This window comes from Canis lupus, chromosome 36, assembly GCF_048164855.1.
Source record: "Canis lupus baileyi chromosome 36, mCanLup2.hap1, whole genome shotgun sequence".
Taxonomy (NCBI): domain Eukaryota; kingdom Metazoa; phylum Chordata; class Mammalia; order Carnivora; family Canidae; genus Canis; species Canis lupus.
In genome coordinates, this window is record NC_132873.1 from 29,128,689 (window position 1) to 29,142,313 (window position 13,625).

General features: G+C 56.8%; 1 protein-coding gene across 4 annotated transcripts in view; it reads right to left on the reverse strand.

Annotated features, from left to right (window-relative positions):
- The window catches only part of MYO1B (myosin IB), a 175,616-nt gene extending 162,331 nt beyond the window's left edge, over window positions 1-13,285 (reverse strand). For 2 of the 4 annotated variants that reach the window (XM_072813244.1, XM_072813243.1), the window contains exons 1-2: window positions 13,152-13,280; window positions 10,574-10,735 (exon numbers count right to left, since the gene is read on the reverse strand). The gene's annotated coding sequence lies outside the window, so the exon portion shown is untranslated. Of the gene's footprint in view, window positions 1-10,573; window positions 10,736-13,151 lie in introns of all 4 variants that reach the window. The other 2 variants (XM_072813241.1, XM_072813242.1) reach the window with 2 other exon arrangements.
- Window positions 13,286-13,625: the final 340 nt, after the last annotated feature.

Consider the following 13,625-nt stretch of genomic DNA (forward strand, 5'->3'; position numbering starts at 1 on the left):
CCTCCTAAATCCCCATGTCGAAGCCCTAACCTAACCCCAGGACCTCAGAATGTACTTGCACTTGCAGATAAGGCCTTTAAAGAGGTGATTAAGTTAAAATTAGGCCTTTAGTGTGGGCCCTTACCCAATGTGACTGGTGTCCCACTAAGAAGAGAAGACGGGACATGGTCATTCCACGCTCCAAGCAGTCTCAACATCTTCAACCAGATGCTGGGGATCCCTTCACTGGACCTCAGGCCCCGGCCTGTCCCTGAGCCCCACGCCCTGTACGTCAGCCGTCTGCTGCTGAGCCCCACTCACTGCCCCAAGACCCCATATCCCCAGAAGAACCCATCCTCAGGCCTATGTGTGCTTGCCATTCCTGACCTCTCACTGGCCAGACACTGGGGAGCCGTCCCACGGTCCGGCTACCAAAACGTTCACGACAATGTTTGGTCCAATCAGCTTCTTCTCAATGTCCACCGTCAGAAAATAACCCAAAAATATGGAAAAGGTTATATGTACAAAAACCTTCATCATAGTATCAGTTACAACAGCAAAATGGTGGAAGCAACCCAGATGCCCAACACTCAGCAATGTCCAGGGCCTCTGCTACCGGTCCTGAGCGCGATAACATACGACCATAAAACGTATCTCAGAGACATGGCGGCGATACGGATCCTAAAACATACACGTGAAAAGCTTGGAAAGGAATATTCAGAAATGACCACAGTTGGTATTTCCTTCCATTTTCCAAACCTTCCAGAATGTTCTTAAGATGACTCTCTAGTACAGAATGTTCAAGTGAGAGTTGTAGCCATCTCGGACTTTCCGAATGGCTTGGGAAGGATGAATGGGAAGTTTACTACAGAAATGCCCTCAGCTGTCACTCCACCTCCACGCTACATCTGTTGCAACATCCGATGCAAAATCCCATTAAATAAAGTTTCCCCTTAAACCCTACTCTACTTGGATCTCTCAGCATGAGATCCTAAAAAGAAAAAAACAAAATTTTTTTTTGATTAATTCTTTCAAGAAATCCAACTGGACATATAAACAGCTGCAGGGCTGTGGAACGGGGCTCCCAACATCTGCCACGGTTATTAAGTGTCCTCATAAGAAAAGATCACCACCCACAAGCTGCTGCCAGGAGCGCGAGTGTGAAGCTGGAAGCTAAACCACGGAAGGTGGAGCCACCTCCCTATCAAACGTCTCCCAGGTAAAGAGGGGCATTTCTCCATCCCAAGAGGAGAGAGGTTGACAACTATTCCACCCTATAGTCCATGAGATACACAACGGGTCGCCCCTAAGGACACAGATTGGGACATTTCCTCTAACGTCTTACCTACGCCTTCGCCTTCTCGTTTGTTTCCCACATTGACAACAAATGAGAGCTTGACCTTTATTTCTTCAGCCTTCACACCCTATCCTCGGTGGGCCTCATACCGAAAAACCCAACAAGTGTCTCTTTCTCCTCCATGTTTTGGGGTAAATGAAATGCAACAGGCCACAGCCACGCATGTATACAAAACCCAAGCCCACATCTAAGAGCATCTGCGCCGGAAGCTGGCGCACACAGCACGGGTACGCGTACGTACACACCTTCTCCGACTGCTGCCGTGCTCAAAAGTGGTGCATGAACTGTGCTTCCGATTTAAAGGATTCCCACGGTGAATTCTTTTGCAAAATAAATACTAACTCCCAGGTAATGCCATTCTGTAAAGCTGGATTTCGCGGCAGTTGTCCTAGACTTCCTTACAGCACAGACGCTCATAAATATTTATGTCACATCCAAATTGAGCATTTGTGGGTAGAGATGAAAAACATTATAAACTGTGAAACAAGGTATAGGAAGGCATCACCTCATTTAAATCCCCTCAAAGAGATTTCACGTTCGATTGTGAAATGTCACTGAAATCAGCAATATTTCTCAAGGAAATAGCTCTTCCACTCATGCCAGGCAACGCTGCGGTCATATCCCCTTTGAAATCTGTGTCGGTATTATTTTGGGATACTTATCGGATGCCGCTGCTTGAGGATAAATTCCTGCAGATAAAACAAACTTAATAAGCAGGAGGGCCCATTTCTCTGCTCGCAATTATACAGAGAACAACATGAAAGGAAAGCTGGAGGGCTCACTGAACTTTTTAAAAAGTCATTAAAATCAACGAGCTTTTGAGGAAACGTGTCAGATTTGGCCAAGCTTTCTCTGCAAAAATGCATTTTGGTAAATTTCCAGAATTCTGTTCTCCCGGTTTGGAAACGTTTAAAAATTCCAACATGTAGCAAAATGGTAACAGTACAGATCACCCCAAGCAGAAGAGGGAAGGAGGGAAGCTTTGGCTTCAGCATTCCCGGTCCTTGCTCTCGGCCTCCTGGTGCTTCTGGGAGGCCCAGACCCGGGGTTAGGGAGCTGGCGGGCGCGGCCTTCAACCTAGTAATTAATTACAGGTGTGAGTAAATCAAAGGCCACTCCACTGTGGCCTTGGGGGGCAAAAAGTTAAACATCTAGCTTTACAATCAAAAATCAGAAATAAAACTTACTCCTCGAATTATACAAATGTGGGCGGGATTTCCGCCTGACGACAAGGAAGAGAGAAGGACGGGGGATTAGGAGGACGGATGATGTGGGGGGGAGAGGAGCCCACGGGACAGGGAGGAACAGATGGCTGGGGGCCGGCTCGGGGAGCGCGAGAAGGAACGGAAAGGGAAGACAATGACAGAACAAGAAACAAAGCATCAGGGTTCACAAGCACCCCCCCCGCCGCCCCGTCGAACCTCTTGGGGCAGCTCTCCGAAGCACCCGCAGGCCGACCCAGGGCCCCACCTGCTCTGCGCACGCGAGGAACCCAGGGGCGACTGCCTGCCCGGCCTTTCTTTCACGCGATTGCATTAGGCTGTTATTTGTGCAGGAGTAAGTGCAACCAGGCTATAGAAAGTGGGTCAAGTAGGAGGGGTCACGCGGGGTCCCTCTTCCCCTGGCCTAAATCAGTCGCTGTTAACGTCTTGCTTCCTACACACTCCCCAGGAGCAACCGGAGCCCCGCAGCAGCTCGCACTTGGCGCCCGCTGCCTGGTGCAGGGCGGAAGGGCGGGCAAGCCCGGGCATCCACTTGGGGGCCGACCAGGGGGCAGGCAACTAACACGGCCACCGAGCGTGCGCTCGTGCCCGACACCCTTCCAGACACACTCGCGTCTCTAACACACTGCAGTCCTGACCGCGACCCCAAGACAAGCCCCTACTACGACCCGCATCCCGCCCGGGGCACGGAGGCAGAGGCCGCCGCCGCCAGGGAGGCCGCAGGCTCGGCACCCACCCAAGGCCAGCCACTCTGCGGGGCTGAGGGGGGTCGGCTGCACGCCCCACCCCCCGCTGCCCCGAGGCCCTAGGGTGCGCCTGGAGGGGGGCACCCAAGACGTGGGCCGGGCCCAGGGGGGCTTCGCAGCACAGGGCCAGGCCCGGCCGGGCAGGGGCCAGGGCAGCGGTGACAGCTGGCCCAGACGGGGTCAGCCAGGGGTAGGGACAGTGCCCCGGCCGGGTCACCGAGGTGGCCTCCGAATGCGCGCAAGGAGGGAGGGGAACAGAGCGAGCAAGAGCAAGGAGCTGCGTGTCATCGTCATCTACACCCTACTGAACACCACTACGGCGACTCAAAGAGGTCGTAACTTGATTTAAGTGGCGGATCGCTAACCCCCCCATCACCCTACGGTTAACTGTGGAGCCCGTCACCCACGGCCTGGAAGGCTCCTCAGGCACCAACTCACCCCGGGGCCTGCAGGGGCGCCGGCACCCTCGGCACCCGCAGCTACTGCCGCCTCTCCCTACTCCTCGGCCCACAGCCTGGCCCTTTCCTCCCCAGGGCCCATCACAACTCCCAGATGTCACAAATACCTGCCTTCACCTGTGCGTGTCCCCCTCCCCTCAGGGGCCAGGAGCGGAAACCACACCTGCTCTATCCCCATTAGAGACCCAGCACCTGGTACACTATCTGGCATACGCTAGGTACCCAGACATCTGATGAAGGAACAAATGCCTACGTCAAAAAACCAAAAGTCACCTCCCCTCACTTCTTAAAGTATTACGGTAATTTTATTTATTTTTCTAAAGGAACGGTTTTATTTTATTTTTTAACTTATTATTTTTTAGCAATCTCTACACCCAACGTGGGGCTCGAACCCACAACCCCGAGGTCAAGAGTCCCCGGCCTTTCTGACTGAGACAGGTGCCCCTACAGCAATTCTAAGAACAGAGTCCATCGTGACGTTTCCATTACAGATTGGTCCTTTCGTTCTGTTGCATAAGCCACCCAACTTCAGGCTCTGGGAACAAGCGTAGGTTGGAATGTAACCTTGATCAGTCAAGAACCGTCGGTAAACAAATTACAAAATCAACAGCACTCTCGTAGGCCAGTAACGCCAGGCAGAAACACGACACACAATTCACAGGAGCCTTCACGACGACCGCAAAATCCCTAAAGCACCTTGACACAAAATCTCACAGAAGATGGAAAAGAGCTTTACAAATTAAAAAAAGTAAAATTATAAAAGGTCCTTGAGGGACAAAAAAGACTTAGATAAATGCAAACGGCAAGCCACAAAGCCCTAAAGACGGCAATTCTCCCTGAATACTATCCGAAGGCCACGCAACACCATTTTTTTTAAAAAACACGAAATTTAACCACGAAAACAGAAACAAGCCTCCCGCTTGTTAACCAGCGTGGAGAAAAGAGAAGAATGCGACGTGCCTCTGATACGTCCGCGGACGCAAACATGGAAAATGTCATTTTCGCGAATTCCAGTAATTTGACGATTATGGGTAGACAATGTCACTTTCAATATTTGGACAGCTTCGAATATTTTCCCTTTTTTCAAGCTGTGAAACAATGAATGCCATGGAGCCCAGAAGAGCAAGAGTCTGGGGGGAAACTGACAACAGATGATAACAAAACCGAGTCGTGAAAGCCGTGGAACAAGCGGAGATGGGTTCCCAGGGGTGGAGGAGGAAAGATCCAAGAGAATAACGAGGTAAAAAAGTGTAAGACACATCTGAGAGTGAACCAGGTGTGGCTCACATCCAACGAATGTGCTCACAGAAAGTCGGCTGGTGGGGATCCCCGGGTGGCTCAGCGGTTTGGCGCCTGCCTTTGGCCGAGGGCGCGGTCCTGGAGTCCTGGGATCGAATCCCGCATCGGGCTCCCTGCATGGAGCCTGCTGCTCCCTCCTCCTGTGTCTCTGCCTCTCTCTCTCTCTCTCTCTCTCTGTCGATCATAAATAAATAAATCTTTAAAAAAAAAAAAAAAAAAAGAAAGCCGGCTGGTGATGTAGACAGCGGTGTGATCGTGTAATGGGCCCCACCAAAGATGGTCCCATGGTCACACAAGGGGGACATGGGCACACTGCATCTCTCGCTTGGATAGTCACAGTCTGCAGTCACCAATAAAAGGCCAGGACAAGTCCTTCTGCAAAGAAACTTATTTAAAATGTTGTCTAAAAAAAATAAAAAATAAAAAATAAAAAATAAAAAATAAATGTTGTCTAGCCAACACCTACCTCTCCTAGGATCCCTTTTTTGACAGTACACGTCTCGGCGCTTTAGGGGAGTGTTTTTCAACCTGCTAACTTTTTATGGAACAATCCACTTTGGAAACTGCTACATCCTACTAACCCAGCCTTTTAGAGGCCTGAGCCAGAATAGAGGCTTAAGGATTTAGAAATAAAAGGCAACAGTCAACCAAACAGAACAACTGACCGGATGAACGGATAGGTCACAGAAAATAGAGAAGTGGGTAATGCTTCTGGAATCCCGAGTCCAGATGATGATAGGAATGTTATCAGCACAAAGAGTGAAGTCAAAGGAGGATCGACTATTCGGTAATGGACACTAAGCTTGAATTTCGATGGGTTTGGGGACACCGTAAGATATTCCCCTAGAAGGAAAATTGAGCAAGAAGTTAAAAGAGTGGGGTCAAGTTCCCAGATCGGCCCCCGGTCAACGTTATGAGCCCGCGCAGGTCTCAAATACAAGGAAGGGGTTATAGCAGTGACCATTAGGCTCCCTCAACTTTACCACTCCACCATCCCAAAATTTGGGGACCTGGAAGTCAATATACCAATACCAATACTATCGAGTTCTACCTTTAAAGGTGTGAAAGGTAGAGAATATAGAATAAAAGCGAACAACTCAGGAATTTGAATATATGAACTTAAATATACGATTGGGAGGCTTTTATGGGATTATGCTACTGTGGATGTTTAAGAGATCCATGAAACCAAAAAAAAAAAAAAAAAGAGAGATTGATGAAACCTACAAAACTATGGGGTCTAACTCTGGCCCCCACCCCCAACGTCACGGAATACTTAGATTCTGCTGCGGCACAAAGCAAATGCCTGAAAGCGACCCAGCGCGGCAGTTCCCGTATTTCCGGGAATACCTCTCAACACCCTGAAGACTTCAAGGCAAATGAGGACTTTTTCCCAGAAGGCTCAGGACATCAGGGGTAGATCAAAACTGGTCCACTTATTACAACTGTAGGCAGAGCGCCCACAAACCCCTGGCCACGCGCACCGGCCTACACCCAGGGTTTATAAAAATTAAGCTTTTCCTAAAAGTGCTTAGGCTGGAATTCTAAAATGAATAAAACCGTGATGATCCTTTTGAAGTACTTTCAAGGGGAAAAGTGATCAGCTAAGAACTGCAAACAGCACTACAGGGCCTCATAACAAAGAATTTAAAGGGAAGCCGCACTCAGGGAGGAGAGAGAAGAGGAAAGTGCAAGCAGGGCTGGCAGGGATGCTTCTAAGCAAGGTTGAAAAGTTTTTTGAAAAAGAGTTTTTGTTCTTGTTGTTGTTTGTTTTGGTGGAAGTGTATGAAGAATGCTTTCATGGAACCGGTGAGAATCCGTAGGAAGATGACGGCGCACACACCCCTGACAACAGCCAAGGGTTAACCGTCGGTCCCATTGTCCTTTCAATTCAATTTTCGAAAATCTCTTTAGGGACATTGAATTATTTTCTTTTTTTTTTTTTCAACGAGTTTAAAAACGTGTAAGGTACAGTTGTGAATTGTCTCTTTATTTTAACCTGGCAAAATGAAGCCATGTGTGCAATTTCAGAGCCTCCCGCGTCCACGCAGGATCTGGCGAAGTCCCCGCGAGGCGCCCACCTGCTTTCCTCCGGGCCCCCACCTGTCGGCCCCCACCTGTCCCCCCACCTGTCGGGGGAGCCAGGCGCCTGGTGCTCTTAGAAGCTCTGCACTGTTTATCTGGAAGGAAGGGATCAAGTTTTCACCGCTCCTCAGACTTAGGCTTCAACTTCTAAAAGTGCGCATCTTGGGATCCCTGGGTGGCGCAGCGGTTTGGCGCCTGCCTTTGGCCCAGGGCGCGATCCTGGAGACCCGGGATCGAATCCCACGTCGGGCTCCCGGTGCATGGAGCCTGCTTCTCCCTCTGCCTATGTCTCTGCTTCTCTCTCTCTCTCTGTGCGACTATCATAAATAAATAAAAATTTAAAAAAATAAATAAAAAAATAAAAGTGAGCATCTTGGAAGAGCGCGGACCCCGCGGCACCTGGTCCGTGCCACTCACCCACCCACCCCCCGCTGAACCCCGAACCCCAGCTGGGTGAACAGCGGCGCTGCACCCTGCTCCTGGACCCCACAGAGGAGGAAGCACAGGGAGGCCAGGCCAGCCCGGCACCAGCAGGCCCGATCTGGCGCCCGAGCCACCCTCACATGGGGCAGGATGCAGGGGAGCCACGCACCGGGCCCAGGAGAGGAGGCGCCCAGCTCGGGACTGGCCGAGGACACCCACGGGAGCCTGACGCGGGTGACAAGGGAACCAAGCCGCGGGGCAGAGACTGTCATGGGGGCTCTCCCCCCCAGCTCCCTAAAACAACCTCCTTAAAAGCAGCCCGAGCTTCAAAAAACACGGCACCTCGGAGCAGCATGTTGTTCTGGAAAGCACACAGCCTTGGGCTTAATGTCTCCCAGGCTCGGGCAATGACTCAGTCCCACACCGACAAACAAGCAAGGGGGTGAAACAAAAGCTGGAGCGAGTGCCCAGGGGCCGCCTGGGTGACTCAGTCGATACAGCATCAGATCCTGGTGGCCAGCTCACGCACGGCCTGATCTCAGGGTCACGGGCTCGAGCCCCACACAGGGCTCTACACTGGGTGTGGAGGCTACGAGAGGAGGGGAGGGGAGGGAGGGGAAGGGGGAGGGGGGAGGGGGAGGGGAAGGGAGGGGAGGAGATGAGGGGGGAGGGGAGGATGGGGAGGGGAGAAGAAGGAAGAGGGGAGGGGGAGGGGAGGGGAGGGGGAGGGGGCACTGGAGAGGGGAGGAGAGGAGTGGGAGAGGAGGGGGGGAGTGGAGGGGGGAGGGGAGGAGAGGGGACCCAGGCTGAGGCCTGACACAAAGAGAGCACCCGACACTTCACCGCCAATACAATCACAGGATCATCTAAAATATGAAAGATCCATCCTTTGGGGACTCGGCACTCCTTAGCCACAAGGCACTCGGGCTGAACGCAGCACCCAGCCTGGGCCTGCAGGGCCTGCACAGGGCAGGTACGGAGGGAGGCAGGTAGGAAGCGCCCAGGACGGAGCACCTGACTCGACTCCGGCAACTTGTCCCTCGGAACCACATCCCAAGCGGCCCCACCGGCTCCACAGGCCCCACCATCAGAGGCAGGTGTTGGGGACCTGACCCCTTCCTTCCACGCCCCCAGAGCCTGGGAGAAATGAAAGCACCGAGGACGAGGACGAGGACGCAGAAGGAGCCACGCAGAAGGAGCCGACTCTGAGCTCCCTCTCCTCCCACTCTCTTGCTTTTGTTTGTTTTCAGCCTTTGTCCGGGCAGCGGGTGTTGGCGAGGCCTTGGTCACCACAGCTGTCATAGTCATTTCATCCATGTCCCCAACATCCACTCCGGGCACGGCGGCCTGCCCTGCTGTGTCCTCCGAGGCACAATGGATTTCCTTTATTGCTTTTTAATGCACGGCCTCCCCTCGACATGTGCTTAGTAAGACAGTAACGGACGAGGACAGCGAGGACACGGGAAAGACACCCAGGAGAGGTTCTAAGGGCCAGATGCTCTGGAGCGGCCCTCATCCTGCTCAGTGGGGGGGCGGGAAGGCGCTCCCTGACAGTGCTCAGCAGGCCACACGTCCCTCCAAATATCCAGTGAAGAGCAATTTAATGACAAGAGACCAAAAAAAAAAAAAACAACAAAAAAAACCAAAAACAAAAAACACAAAAACAAAACAAAAAAATAAAAAAAAATGACAAGAGACAAGAGTCACTGCTCCTCTTTTTTTTCTTTGAGTCACTGCTCCTACACCACCGTCCCCGAAAGCCCCAAGTGACGCCCTGTCGTTATTTGAAATAATTAAACCAGTAAAGGTAGAACTTTGAGCCTCCCTAGTCTTATCCTAGGCACTTTAAAAAACCCAATACTGACTTTTCCCTTTGCCCAGGAGCGTTCTGAGAAATCCACAATCGATGACGCCAAGTGTTAAAATCCATTCTGCTCCTGCACTTGGGGGTCACTCTTGGGTCAAGGCCGGGTGTCTCCCGCCCACGACCCCTCTCCAGGCCACCCCAAGGACTGGAGATGCCACTTCATTCCACTTTCACCCTTTCCCCCGTGGGGAGAGGATGAACACAGAAATCCCACAGAATACGTGCTCCCACGGGCACAGAGATGTGATGATCTCAGAGGTACTGTAAAGAAAGACCCTTGACACTTCCCTAAAGAAGAATGTCTTCTGTAAAAGGCGACTGCCAGGACCAAAAGCATGTGCTGGGAAAATCCACGGCCTGCTGCTGGGTATGTTTCCAATTCTGATGGCCCACTTCCTCTTTATAATCACATTCCTTCCCTCCTTATTCCTCTTCCAAAAAGACACTCCGGCTTTGGGGCTCCGAAGTGCACTGTTCTATCAAAGGCTGGAAGATAAAAGGAGCTAAAGCGGATGTCAGTAAATATAAAATGCTTAAACGCTAGGTAAGATCTAGTGCATGCCACCGCTCTTCAATGTTTCCAGAAAAGAACTTATTTTTAAATGTTGGCAGCCCAACTTTTTAAAAATAAAGTTTCCTTCACTTAAAGCTTATTCGCACAGACCACGAGACAGTATAAAACTTTTTAACAAATAGAGTTTTAGGAGTTGTGATGTCCCTGATTGGGCCTTCCAAACCCATCTCACAGAGGTTTGGTTTTTTGGGTTTTTTTCTTTTTTTTTAAGGACTTTATATTTATCTGACAGACAGAGACCACAAGCAGGGGAAAGGCGGGCTTCTGCCCGAGGGAGCAGCAGGCTCCCCGCTGAGCGAGGAGCCCGCGGACTCAGGGTCCCTTCCCAGGACCCTGGGATCCGACCTGAGCCAAAGGGAGGGAGCCGCCCAGGTGCCCCACAGAGGTTTCTGAAAAGATCAATTATATCGTACGGGAAAGTGATAAGAAGTCCGCAAAAGGAGAGTCAAAGAGATAAGCTTTGTTATTCCTGTTTCTAAAAGATACCATCCCAAATGGTGTTTATTTACAGGCATATGGACTTCGAACCAGACATGGGAGTTCAAATTTGACCTCCGGCACTTACCGGTTCCCTATAGGAGTAGGGCCCTAAGGGGCAGGCCGGTGAGCTCCGGGGCTGCAGCGGGCTGTGGGGTCCTCAGCAGGGTGTGATGCACGCAACACCCGTTCCACACCGTGAACACGACTACCGGTGGGCTACGTACGTAACGAAAACCCAAACACCAAGCTGTTAAAAATACAAGGCGGGGGGAAGAGGGGCGAATGTCACCCAAAAGGGGGCCGAATGCTAAAAACCCGGACCTCACAGGACCTCACACTCAGGATAGGGAGGACACAGAGGACACGCTGCTCCTGCCCTGCACCCCACTCCTTCCCCGCTGAGGTCCGAGGCTCCTCCTCGCTTTACCTAACTGTGCAGCGACCTGGGAGGGGGAGTCTGAACACCAGGCCTGACAGAGTGGTGATTCACTGCAACCCAGGAAGGGGGTGCAGCCAGTAGCCCCCCACACGGCGGGACACCCCTGGGGAGAGCCTCTGGCCAGACAACCCACGGGGGAGCCCGTGCCCCGTGGCTCCCGCGGCAGTGACCACCGTCTCAGGCCTGCTGCTGTTCTTGTAGGTTCCACGAGTACTTGGGGGGCCCCGCTGTGCCGTACCCCACAAAGCAGCCCACAGCTCCAAAGTGGCAACGCAACAAGGGGGACAGAGTCTCCCTGTCCCCCGGGTGCGCCGCCGGGCGGTGTGGGTTGTGACGGCACACCGCCTGCTGCTTGGCTGCGGCCACCTCGGCTTCCCGGCCACCGGCTCCGGAGGACAAGCCCCCAGCCCCCCAGCCTGGCCTGAGGAGGCCCGCATCCCGCCCCTACAACCCTTTCCCATGCCGTGGGATGCTCCGTGGGCAGCAAGTGTTCCTTCCCTCCCGGGGGTGAGCTTCCCACTCCCCTTCTCAGCTTAAGAGGCTTTCGAACTTGGTTGTCCCCGTGAAGGCGGGGTGTGGGGGGGTCACACCCCGTGGGTCCTTGGGGCACCTGCCGGCCCACCTGCAGCCCGGTCTCCCGGGCTACCACCGCGGGGTCCTAACCTCCGCCGCTGGGGGATCCTTCGGCCACCAGGGTCCCACAGGCAGGGACCCGGAGTGCCTGGAAGTGTCTGGGGCCTGCCAACAGTCAGCCGGGAGCACCCCACTGGAGGACACCCATCATCCAATGCCCCGGCTCCCTCTCCAGGTCCACCTGCACCCCCTCCCCGGCCTCCTTGATGCTCCCCAACAGGTGTGCCCCTCATGCCCACCTGGAGCAGGGCCCCCCAACAGGTGTGCACGGCGCTGCGTGTACAGGGAGGCCGGGACCCCTCTGAGCATCCGGAGGCGGCTCCCTCCGTGCCCCCGGCGGCCCACCCTGGGGTGGGGGTGGTGCTCCGCTCACAGCCCGGGGGTCGGGGGCGCGCATCGCGGGCCCCGGGTAGGGAGGGGGTGCACCGGGTGCACCGTGGCGGCGCCCCCAAACCTTCCCGGGCTCTGCTGCGCTGCGTCACGGCGCCGCCCCCTCTGCGCCGAACCGATCCGTGCGCGGCTGCCCCGGACCCGGACGCGGCCACCCTCGCCCCGACCCGCGACGCCCTCGGCTCCGCGCAGCTCGGGCGGGCTGGGGCGAAGGGGCGCCGGGAGCCGCGGGGGGGGCGGGGACGCGCTCGGCCGCCGCGGAACAAAGCGCCGCCGACCAGCCGCGGAGCCCCGGACCCGGCCCAGGCGCCGCGTGCGGGACGCCCTCCCCCGCCCCCGGCGCCCCCGGCCGCCCTTCGGTGCTACTCGGGGCTCCCAGTGCGCCCCCTGGAGCTCCCCGCTGCTCCTCGCTGCTCCCCCGCCGCCCCCCGGTGCGCCCCCCAGTGCTCCCCGGTGCGCCCCCTGGAGCTCCCCAGTACTCCCCGGTGCCCCCCAGAGCTCCCCGGTGCTCCTCGCTGCTCCCGGTGCACCTCCGCCGACCCCCGGTGCGCCCCCCAGTGTTCCCCGGTGGCCCCCTGGAGCTCCCCGGTGCTCCTCGCTGCTCCCCCGCCTCCCCCCCCCCGTGCGCCCCCCAGTGCTCCCCGGTGCGCCCCCTGAAGCTCCCCAGTGCTCCCCAGTGTCCCCCTAGAGCTCCCAGTGCCCCCCTGGAGCTCCCCCGTGCTCCCCGCTGCCTCCCTGGAGCTCCCCCATGCTCCCCCGTGCTCCCCGCTGCTCCCCGGTGCCCCCCTGGAGCTCCCCCGTGCTCCCCGCTGCTCCCCGGTGCCCCCCTGGAGCTCCCCCGTGCTCCCCTCGCTGCTCCCCCGCCGCCCGCCCCGGGCCCTCCCCCCCCCCCGCCCCGCGCACCCAGGGGCGGCCCGTCCCGGGCGGCAGCGAGCCCCGGGGCAGCCCCCCCGCCGCGGCGGAACAAAGGGGCCCCGCGCGGTCGCCGCCGGGGCACGCCGCGCCTGAAGCCCGCTGCCCGGACGCCCCATTGTTCTCCCCGCGCCCGCCCCGGGGCAGGGGGCCGAGGTCCGCGCGAGCTGGGGACCGCGACACCGGGGCCGGAGGAGGAGAGCGCCTGGGACCCCGCGCCCGCGCCCCCGCCCCGCGCACAACCCCCCCCCCCCCGCCCGGGCCGCCGCGGGGAAGGCGCTCGCGCTACCTGGGGCGGTGGTCGCGCTCCGGGCCCGGCCTGCGGGCTCCCCGCTCCCCGGCTCCGCGGCCGCCGCTCCGACCCGGCCGCCCGCCGTCCTGCGGGTCCCGAGTGCCCGAGTGCGCGGAGCCCGGGGCGCGGCGAGCGGGGCGGCGGCGGCGGCGGCCCCTCCCCTGTCCGGGGCGAGGGGTGGGCCGAGGGGCGGGGGCGCCGACCTCGCCGCCTGGGATTCGCCCCGCCGCGCCCGCAGCCCCGCGCCGCCGCCCCCGCCCCCGCCCGCGCCCCGCCGGCCGCACAGCGCCCCCCCGCGACCGAGCGCCGGGAGCCCCGCCCGGGACCCAGGGGCGCGCACGTCGGGGTGGGGGGGCGCGGCCTGCCTCCCACCTGCCGCCCGGCCCCCGGCTGCGGCTCCAGGTGCTGGGGGTGCTGGGGGGTGCTGGGGGGGCGGGGCGGGGGGAGCAGGGAGGGTAGGGGGAGCAGGGG